This window comes from Sinocyclocheilus rhinocerous, unplaced genomic scaffold (genome assembly GCF_001515625.1).
Source record: "Sinocyclocheilus rhinocerous isolate Xijiao unplaced genomic scaffold, SAMN03320098_v1.1 scaffold36, whole genome shotgun sequence".
In the NCBI taxonomy this organism is placed as follows: Eukaryota; Metazoa; Chordata; class Actinopteri; order Cypriniformes; family Cyprinidae; genus Sinocyclocheilus; species Sinocyclocheilus rhinocerous.
In genome coordinates, this window is record NW_015664459.1 from 2,839,384 (window position 1) to 2,851,316 (window position 11,933).

General features: G+C 36.9%; 1 pseudogene; it reads left to right on the forward strand.

Moving 5' to 3' along the window:
• The first annotated feature begins 325 nt into the window (after positions 1-325).
• On the forward strand, positions 326-8,272 carry LOC107730115 (activating signal cointegrator 1-like; annotated as a pseudogene).
• Positions 8,273-11,933: the final 3,661 nt, after the last annotated feature.

Sequence of the window (11,933 nt, forward strand, 5' to 3'; positions counted from 1 at the left end):
TTGCCATCGCGTTATAAGTACAAACAAGTACTAAACACCTTGTTACGTCATTATAAGATTTAGTCCCAAAGTGCCATACTACAACTACATTACTTTTTTATATTGACCATATGGAAGAGATATATTAATGTAACAAAATACTGATCATGTAAAATGTGTAAGAAGTGTATATGGTGATTAATAAATACACAGCTGGCAGTAGATTCTTCGGAGTTTATGATGGGTGTGTTTGGTCATCTGGTATGTTGTTTTTGAATAGGTCTTTGTAAAAAAATAAGTGAGCATTGTGTTAGAAAAGTCAGTAAAATATCTGTTTTCGGGTACATCCTATCTATTGACAATGCTGATGAAATTGTGGAGTATGTTGGAGATCTCTTACAAGGAACAGAGGGAAACGAAGGATTTTGTGGATGAGCTGGTGCAGAGATGGCAGAGGTGTCAGATGCAAGCACCTTATGGTCTACTAGGGGGTGTCTATAAGAAAGGCAGTCATGGGTAAATATGGACACAGGTGTTTTTTAATGTGAATACAGATGTTGTTAAGAACTAAGGATAAAATATGGGTTACCATATCCATATCTATCAACATGATTAACAGTTTTGTAAATAATATGTATTACTCTGATTAGGCTGGTGTGTTCAAACTCTTCTTCTATACCAGGTTTAAATGAAAATATATTTTTTTCAATCATCTCAATAAATCTTAGTGTGAGATTTATTATGATTATTTATTATATACATGTGTATGTTTCATTTTTGAAAATTTTCTTAATTTTAAATCAGAATGTCATAATTGGATGTTTTGGTGAAAAACTTCTCTCTGGTGATGTATCTTCTCCAATCATTTAGACCGCTTAAAAGGCCTGTTCACATCAACACAGATGTTCAGCACAATAATTCAATCTAATTTTCACATGCAATTTGTCACTTCAATCAAAATGGCACGTGGGCTGAATGAAAAATGCAATTTCACTTTGACAGTATGTGGTGCTTATGGAAAAGCAGAAATGCAAGAGCAAACAAAGACAGCAGTATAATGCGATTTTCTTATCAAGATGCTAATGTTTTTTTTCTTTAATTATCATTCTTATGTTTGTCTCAGTATTTGATTTGCTTTGACTGCTATCTGTCATACTTGCACTTAATAATGTGTTCATTGTTCAAAATGTTGCAGTAAAACACAAACACATACGCACACTGGGGCATCACTGTGCAGCTTTCCATTTCTGACACGGCCTGTCACATTGAAGAAACAAACAGCATTTACATGTTTTCAAACAGAACAGAGAAATAGTTGGCTCTGTTGGGTCTGTTTGTGAGCACCACCAATTCATATGACACATAACAGCACCACAAAAGTCATCTAACATATTTTATATAACAGCACTGTAGGGCTGCATGATAAATCGCATGCAATATTTAACGCGCATCTTGTCAGTAAAGTCGGTTCTTTAATCAGCGGTAAATCTCCATCACCTGCCGGCTTTCACATGGAGCAGCATTAACTACACAGAGCCGTTGTTCACCGACAAGCTGCGCAAAACATGCGCAAAATATGATCGTGGTTTCCAGTTTTATTCGCAGTGCAATGGAAAAGGGATTAGAACACCTCTGTAAAAAAATGTGAATGCTGTTGTCTGTTTGAACAGATGCATTAACTGCCATTTATTCAAATTGAAATTAATCTCGGCGTGAACAGGCCTTAAATGCAGCCCCTGCAAGCAGGTGTTTATCTGTTTACAATAGTGAGTACTCAGTACAGCAGCCATGCCTCAAAATCCAGTCAACAGCCGATGAATAGAATCAAGTCCCCGGCCTACATAATCGAGAGGTCACAAAGCAAAAGAAAAGATCTGTTGCTACTTCTGTTTTATCGCAGTTTTTTTAAAAGTACAAAACAACCATTATATTGCCTGATCGGTGCATCTTCGTGTATTGTAATATATCTATTCAGTGTCAATAAAGGAATTTTGTATGAAATGTCTACCCCAGAGGGTCTGGATACAGCTACCAAAGACACTCAGAAGAAGTCCAAGCGAAAGGGAAGAAACAAGCAAGAGATTGTGACTGTCTGTCAGGCAGAGCCGGAGCCTGTGAAAACTCCCATTGACTTGATGAAGGTATGTCAACTCATTGTAATATCTAAAACTCTTTCATAATATATATCTGGTTTAACTAGGTGGAGAGAATTACAGAGGGATTTACTTTCGTTTATCAGGCACAAGAGAACAGCAGCTCAAGCTCAGTGAAGAAGAAGAGCAAGTTTGTGAATCTGTATGCTCAAGAGGGTCGAGATAAGCTGGCTATTCTACTGCCTGGCCGTCAACCCTGCGAGTGTCTGGCTCAGAAACACAGACAACAACTGTCTGAGCTGCGGTTGGATAGTGTGTGAGCAAGAAGGCTCTGGCCCTTGTTTGTTCTGTGGCAGTCTGGTGAGCTTTGTCCGCTTTCTAATCAGTACAGTCTGTGTTGTGATAGACCCATATGTTGGCCAAGCTAATTATTTGGCTATTGTCTAGATCAGTGTTTCCCAACCTTTTTTTAGTCGCGGCACCCTTTGGAAATTTTAACAAACTTGTGGCACACTACAAAATTAATTTTGTCACAATATTTGAATTTCTAACTTCGATCAGATCATCATATGATTGTCGCTTTGGATAAAAGCGTCTGCTAAATGACTAAATAAATAAATATATATATAATCTATCTTGACAGGCTTCATATAGAATAATTATAAAACATTCAAATGTTATACATTTTGTAATATTTACAATATACACTATTGTTAAAAAAATCGGGATCACCATTTTTAAAGAAATAGATACTTCTCATACTTTTGCTCAACAATCACTCATTAATTTGATTTCTGTTTCTGTTCATCAAAGAATCCTGAAAAAAGACACCGTTTAATGGTTTCCACAAAAAATAAGCATAAATATAATGTTAACTGAAAACAGTTGTTTATAAATTATAATAATACTTCACAATGTTTTTGTTTCTGATTGAATTTTTGATCAAATAAATGCAGCCTTGGTGAACAGCAGACTCTTTTTTTCAAAAACATAAAAGACAAATCTTATTGATCCCAAACTTTTAAACCATTGACTACAGATATTTGCATTGGCCATGGAAAACCCCATACAGATCGATCACTATTCTGTACCAGGTTTAATCTTATGGACCTTGCAAATTTGATTATGAAAGTGATGGGCAACTGTTTAAGAAGCCTTTATCAACACTGTTTAACATCTTTAACACATAATTCAGGTCTGTACTACAGAGGAGCAAGAGATACTGCAGCGGGACTCCAACAAAAGTCAAAAGCTCCGTAAAAAACTTATGGGAGGTAAGAAATGAGGTGGTTGTATTTGTTTTGCCCTGACTGGTAGCATTCGTGTGACAGCCTTTGTTTTCTGTGCGGCTCTAGAGGGAACCGAGCGGGAGTATCTCCCCCATCAAGAGGCCAGGATGAAAGCCAGTCTGGAAAAAGCTGTAAAACACAAAGACAAACTTCTGGAGTTTGACAAGAACAGGTCTGGCTGTTCAAATACACTGCTGTTAACCTATTGCTGTAATTGCCAGGGTTAGATTCATTTTAGCCTCAGAAATGCCCATGAACCATCTGAAGTATAATGCACACAAAATTTAAGTTGGACTTTTAGATAATTTGAACACTTTATCTTTTTTTTTAGTGTTAAGAGAACACAAGTCTTGGATGATGAATCCGATTATTTTGCAACGGATTCCAACCAGTGGCTTTCTCCAGGTGAGAGGGAGGCATTACGCAAGCGAGAGGAGGATCTCTGGGAGCTTCGACACGCCTCCCACAAAGACCGCAAGATCACACTAGACTTTGCAGGGAGACGAGTGCTGGATGAAGGGGAGAATTTGACTCCGTACTACCAGAAGTAAGGAGCCACCTCTAATAAATTTATTTTTTATTTTTCCAGTTCAGCCTTTGAAGTCTGCATCCTTCGAAGCATGCAATTGGGACACAGCTTGTGTGCGTGTGTGTGTGTGTATATGTATATATATATTAGGAATGTTAACGTATGCGATTAATTAAAAATCATTAACAATATATGCAAATAAATTACTGCAGCATGTGAAACTGCGCCATTACCGTAATCTACGTCATACAGTTTGATGATCTTGAAAGATGGGAGTTTATCACACTGAGCATCTACAAAAGCGCAAGAACATGTAACCCTGGATGGTGGAAATTTCTGTTCTAACCCTTTAACAGCGTTGCGCTGTGTGAAATACTTACTGAACAGAATGTCAAAACATCCCACCACTGTATGGCCAGATGAAACGCAAACTACATTTCTCAGCTGGATAAAGTACACCGTGTTAGCATATTTTTTTAGGAGTACGATGCAGCCTTTAAGTCCTCATGGGAGGTTTCTACTTAAGAATTCAGAATTCATTATTATGATGAGGTTATTTTGGCTGGAATAAAATGGAAACATTGGACAATTTCTTTTTTTCCCTACTTTAATAAAATTAGTTTCTGCCATGATAATTGATGCCCTTAACTCAAGGCTCAGACTCAAGGTACATAAAACATTTGGAAGCTGTTCAAATCCGTTGATCTTGTAAATACTAAATGACTTGAGGGCAGTATTAATTGCAGTGCATGATTGACAAGGCATGATATGCAAAAAACTATTTTTGGTTTTGGTTTTGAAAGGTTTGATGAGACAGTCAAGGCCATCAACACTGGTTCATTTGGCCAGACACCAAAACATTCTGTTTCTACTGATCGACAGCACCTCAGAGAGCTCGTCAACCCCGACATCATGCAGGCTGCACCAGAGGTGGGTGCAAATAAGCTGCTTCTCAACACCTTATATTTTTTATCAAAAGAGAATCTTAAGTGCAAGGATGTTAATGCATTTGTATTTGAGTTGCTCTGTGTGTATGTGTGTTAATGCATGTGTGTTTGTGTTGTGTTAGTGGGTTGACGTGTCCGGTAGAGGCACCTCGCGTAAGTCTTCATCCAAGACTGTAAGTGGTACACAGAAAAGTGAGCGCAGCAGACTCAGACTGCAGGACAAAGAGCTGCAGGAGATCTCAGATGGTGGCTGGTGTCTCAGCATGCATCAGCCATGGGCTTCACTGCTTGTTAAGGGCATAAAAAGGTACAGTTCACTTGAAGACCCCATTAAAATCATAAATTATGTCATCCCTTGCTCAGGGGGGTCCATACAATTGTCTCTAAAATGTGAACATTTTCCTCAATTATAAATAATGCATACACCTGCATCTGACAAGAAATTAAGAAATTGCAAGTCGCAGTTGTTTCGATGCACACACACACACACAAAAAGGTGTAGTTTTAGTTGAGTTTACTCGATTTGCTTTAGTTCATCATACATAAAGCATTTGAGCATTTAATTAGTTCCAGCCATGGAACTAAAGTCAGTTGTTAAATCAAGTTCAGCTAGGTATAATAACAAGCTAAATATAACTTTTCTTTAGATGTTGGATGTTGGCAGTCTAAAGATGGTACTGATTACATCTCTAGCACTCCCATTCCCATCCCACTCTCTAGCACTCTAAAGCCGGGTTCACACTACAGGAGTTTTAAAATCCTAACCGATTATGAAATCTGGTTGCAGCACACACATAAGGAGAATCTTTGCAGATTATCTTCCCTCAAATCTTAAACATGCACACACTACAAGATAGTGCTGGGCGGTATACCGGTTCATACCGAATACCGGTGTTTATTTTTGTTATGATATGAATTTTTAAAATACCGCAATACCGGTGTATGTCACTTAAATTATCGTGCAGCCCTAGTTAACACCCGGTCATGCATGAAAAAAAAAATACCGTCCTGTACCGTGAAACCGGTATAATTTTGAAAAATACCGTGATATAAATTTTTGGTCATACCGCCCAGCACTACTTACTACAAGATTTGAAAATCATGGCGCATCACACGCCTTACGTGATCTCACGCAGCAGATCGTCATTGATATTTCAGTGATGTTTACATATGTTAGCTAGCGTTCGCTTTCTGCACTCACCCGGTACGTTCAAAACTGAGGCGATTTCACCCCATCGCTTCTCTTTCTCCTTACGGTTTTGATACGTTTTCGACACATTATTCAGTCGTGTTACTACAAAACTTCAAGAAGCAGCTTCCTCCATCTCCACTATCCAACGGAGCCATACAGCAGCTGTTTTGTGGTCGCGCATTATATTGTGAAAGTACTGACGTAATCATAGCCATCATCATCCCGATTTAAATCCTAAATATCAAACATGTTTGATATGATCGGGGCGGTTTGTGTGCAAGTAGATCGGGAGGTGCAAGATTCGATCTGTGAATGCCTCATATTACCAGATATTCCATGCCGAACATCGGGACTGATCGAGGGGCTCGACAAGATTTTAGCTCCAATTCTTGGGAGGGGAAAATCGGGGCTAAATCGGGCTAAAACTCCTGTAGTGTGAGCCAGGCTTAACACTTTTTATTAAGGCAACCTGAGTTCTTGTTAGCAGGTCCTCAACCCAAGCATGTACTCAACACTTCACCCAACTCACCCAAAAAAGCAACATAACAAACTCTTTTAAAATACCAACATAATAAAACTTTAAGTATTAACATGTCTCCCCATTTTCTCATCTTGCTAAAAAATAGGCATAAAATAACACTATATTTTATTCTAAAATAACCCGATCTAGACCCGTGCAAAGCTTGATGGGAAGTGTAAAATTAGTTTTGAGTTTTAGTTTTAGTTTTGAAAATGAAAACATCGAGTTAAGCCAGAAAGTAAATGTTTCAAGTCAATTAAACATGATGCAATCATTTTTGAACGCTAAAAAACTGATACAGTGGTATTAAATCAAACTGAATTATTTAAATAAAGTGAACAGCATTAAAAAAAAAAACCATAATTTAATTAAAAGTTGACTTTAAAACTGGACAGCATAAATTACAATAATTATTTTCATGTCACGACTGATATTAAAATTCTTTACTTTTTGTGTAAACTTTTTTTTTAATACAGTTCCATTAAAAATAAATGTATATCACTGATATTGGCTGAAAACAGTGTGTATGTTGTGCATTATTAAAGTAAGCTAAAGCCAACTTTAACAAAAAAATGACATTTGAGATGAACCGTGAGTGCACAGTTCATCTGAACATTTTCCATTTCCTCTCCGTTTCTTGTGTTTGTGTAGGGTAGAAGGCAGAATGTGGTACACATCCCATAGGGGGCGCCTGTGGATTGCTGCTGCTGCTAACAGACCCGCTCCTCAAGAGATTGCAGAGGTAGAGGCCATGCACCGCCACATTTACAAAGAAGGTGTGTTTAATGTCTTCAAGTACATGGCTGTTAAACTTAAATGATCCTATCAGGCATGTCTAGACTGTAGTGCCTTTGTAATTTCCCCTAATGTTTCACTTATTTCACCATCCAGAGCCCAAGTTTCCTACGGAGTATCCCACAGACTGTCTGCTGGGCTGCGTGAACGTCACAGATTGTCTCTCTCAGGAGCAGTTCAGGGAACAGGTCAGTGACTTTTGCTGTCCCTCTTGGTATTCATCTATACAAAACATTCTATTTCCCTTAAAGTGCTCTGAGCTTGTTTTTGTAAGCAAGCATGGCATCCTGTGCTTAAATCTTTAACATCACCTGCTGTCTCTCAGCAACATCTGGAGCTCTTAGGGGCATTTATGCTCTCATAGTGATGTGCTGTTACAAAGCAACTAAACGTTATATATGTAGGGCTGTTGCGGTGAGGGAATTTCCCTTGCGGTAATTTTGAGTGGCTCAATAGCGCGGTATTATCGCCATATATATATATATATATATATATAATTTGTGTGTGTATGTGTTACGATAATATATGAGCCATATATGTTTATTGTTGGTTTATTTGCAGTGGCTCCAAAACATATTAAGTATAACTTTGCAGATTTTCATGCAGCTTTGTATTGTTACCGTGTCAGTAGTATATGTAAATGAACAATGTGCGCAAATATATCCCTGTTTATTTGCCAGCAGTTGACAGCTCGATAATGTGTTTCTCATCATCCGGTGGACATTTGCTGGGATCTCCCAGTTTGTAAATAAACTGGGAGATCTGGGTGTGGGTAACACGGAGAAAGAGTACAGATTGTTCATTTACACATACTACTAACACTGTAAATATACAAAGTTGTTTGAAAATCTGCAATGTTATCCTTTAAGCCATATGTAAAAATGTATGCGTGCCTTTTGATTAGGTAGACTATAACACCAAGTTCTAACCAGACACACTGCGATACATGATAAAAGATATGACCACTCGACTGACCTCAGAAGCGCTTTCACTGACAGTACTTCAGAAATCTGAAAATATCTGTCTCATATTGGTGTTATAGAAGGAAATTATACAATTTATGTTCATAATCTGAGATTAAACCACCCAGGCTGTTAAATTGTCACAATACAGCCATTAAAGACTTGAAGAAGTTATGTGTGAAATCTTTCAGCTCGGACTGCTCAAAATCTGCAGACTGGCTTGACTTTCAACTAATGGCAACTCCTCCAGACTGCAAATAGGTGCAAAAGTTTGTGTGTTTTCCAGTCTTTACTGTACCCCATGACAACATGCACTGCTTTTGGTTCAATGCGTGGTGTACAAGAATTGCTATTAACAAACAAACCCACCCTGAGAAATATTCACTGGAGTAAAAATTATATATCAAAATTTCACATAGCCTACCAAAACATTTCACAAAATGTTCAAATCCATACATGTACTGTTAAAATGTGGAAAAAAACGTATTTTTGGTTGTGAAATGTTAGTGGATCATGTTCATAATTAATGGGTTGAACTGCACCTGTGGTTACTCTGGTAAGACACCTGAGTGAACTTGAGTAGAACTAACTTCATGCATTCACTGAAATCACACACACAAAAAAAATACTATAACTATAAAATGAAGTGCCTCAAAAATGATATATAGATATATAAAAGGTCTTTCATCAATTTGCAAGTGGTAGTTTGTTTCATATTTTTTGTATCAGTGACATTCAGACATTTGTGCATCATGTGGATGCCAAGACACTTTATCCTAAAACAGCAAGATGTGGAAAGTTAAAAATAGTTTGCGTCTCAAGACTCCTGCTTTTGTTCCATTTCGCTGCACTCTGTCTAGCTGTTTTTGAATTAATACCATCTCATGTGTGTACACCCTCTTAGGCTGTACCTGACGCAACATGATTTAAAATCCATTAAAAAACAGATCAGATTGGATTGAGTCAAACTCGAAGCGGTCAAATACCTGATATACCCACACCTGTGTCCGCACTTCAAGTCAGTTCTATTCTGGTACTCTTTTGGCTCACCACTTGATATCCAATATAAAACCTGAGCTCTGAAGCAAAAAAAAAAACACCTTACCGTCTTAATTTCAATTGACTTCCTATTTATTTCTTTACATTAATACTTCTTAGCCACTCTTCTAACTCCCTCAATCAATGCTCACAGTGCAGTTGAACTGAGCAGCACACAGCAGTATTCTGGCGTACAAGCACATTCCTCTCTGTCTGTGTCCGCTTCCCCTGCTGTCTTCTTCTGAAGCCTACAGCACACTTCCTGCCTCATTTCCTGTTCTCCCTGCATGGCAGGCTCCCTGTAATAGAGGTGTAATTGGTGCTGCTGCAGCAGCGTCTGCCATTGAGATGAGCTCTCCTCTGCTGCGGTTCACAGATCATCTCACAAAGACCATGTCAGGGTCATATTTTATGTCAAAATAAAAAAGATAAAATAAGAAATTATGTCTTGTACATCAGAAGACTGAAACCTGTTTTTAGGGCCCTGCGGAATTTTGCTTTGTAATGTTATTTAATGACTATTCAGCACATTTCCCCCCAAAACTGGATGCTTGCAGTGTCTTGGAACAGTGTGTTTGAGGATCAACTTGAGTTTCTTTTTTGACTGCTCAGGAAAACATGCAAGACATGTTTTATTTTTTTTCCCCTTCCTGATAGAATTTGGTATTAGTTTAAATACACTGCTGAACGTAATTTTTTATGAAGTGCTCTTTGAAACAGAAAGTTGGGGCTGGACGTATCAAATTACATGCTTGTGAACTAAAAGAGGCTTTTTTAGTACTTCACAGCCTAGAAAAACAAAGGAGTCAAAGTTCGGCTAGTTAGCGTATGGTCCATTTAGCCCCTGCTGAGCTTTAAGTAAATGCTGTTTTTTTTCAAGCAACATTTAAATAATAATTTTGAATACTATATTGTACTAGAGTTTTTTTTTGTTATTATTTATGTTATATATACAAAAAATATCTGAATACATTTTTGCTTTCTTGTTTATTTATAAAATGTATTGAAAATCATATATACAGCTATAATATAATTATAATTTTTATTTATGCACTTAAAAGCATGAAATAGTTTTTTAAGAGTTGCAGACTGGTTGCATTGCATTTACAGTTCAGGCGATTGGCTAAAAAATGAATGGGAATTCCTAATCCTAATCGTTATCTAAAATAAAATGGAAAAACTAAAGAAAACAAAACAACTAAAATTTTATTTTAGCTTGTTGCCTAAAAAATATTTAAAACCTATTTTTTAAAAATTAATACAACTATAAAAAATGTGACCCTGGACCACAAAACCAGTCTTAAGTCGCACGGGTATATTTGTAGCAATAGCCAACTATATATTGTATGGGTCAAAATTATAGATTTTTCTTTTATGCCAAAAATCATTGGGATATTAAGTAAAGATCGTGTTCCATGAAGATATTTTGTAAATTTCCTACCATAAATATATTAAAACTACATTTTTGATTAGTAATATGCATAGCTAAGAACTTCATTTGGACAACTTTAAAGGTGATTTTCTCAATATTTAGATTTTTTTTTGCACCCTCAGATTCCAGATTTTCAAATAGTTGTATCTCGGCCAAATATTGTCCATCAATGGAAAGCTTATTTATTTAGCTTTCAGATGATGTACAAATCTCAATTTTGAAAAAAATGACACTTATGACTGGTTTTGTGGTCCAGGGTCACAAATAAAAAAAGATATTGACAAAAACAAATGACAAATATTGCCAGAACTTAAAAAATAATAAAATAAAATAAAATCTGAATAAAAACTATTGTATTTCAATGATACTAAAATCACACTGTTCTCCAGGTGCCTCCTTGAGCAATGATTTGCTACTTGTTTTGCCTGTCAGTGGTAGTTAAAAAAAAAAATAGTAAACAGTGTTTTGCTCTCAACACAACCTGCAGAGGGAGCAATGCACCATCAGCTCCTCAACCTCAGCAGCCCACTACTGCCATTTTGACTGCTGCTACACTGAAGCAAAACCTGAGAATCCTTCCATACTAATTCATGTCCTGCAATTATTTTCATATTGCACACTTCTACTATTGATAGCTGCATGTTTGAAGCGAGCATCTATTTTCCTAGTTTCTATGATGTCAAGCAGAGGATTTAAAAGGATTATGTCTAGGTGCAGTATCGCAACCCGGCTCTGTCCTTGATTAATTATAAATCAATGAAGTCTATTGCAGCTCAGAGGGCTCTAATCTTTTCTCTTTTATCCAGTGTTAATGTCGGCATGCCTCAGCCACTCTGTCTGCTTTAACCTGGGAGAATATGTCTACCTCTGTGCTTTTCAAAAACCAAACACCTTGACAAATCCACCATGCACAGAATGAATTTGCACAGAGAGGTGAAGGAAACTGTCATATGGAACTGCAGTTAATGTTCTGGGTTTAAAACAATCAGAAAGAAAAAATCTTTTGGCTAAACTTTTTTTTTTTTTGAATGGTTTGTATTTTTACGCTTATCTCAGCGAAATGTATATGATTATATGAGCGTTACAATTTGTTTTTACAAACTGATTCTTGTATTGAACATATCTTTAACATTTTCATCATTCTTGGTTAGCTTATA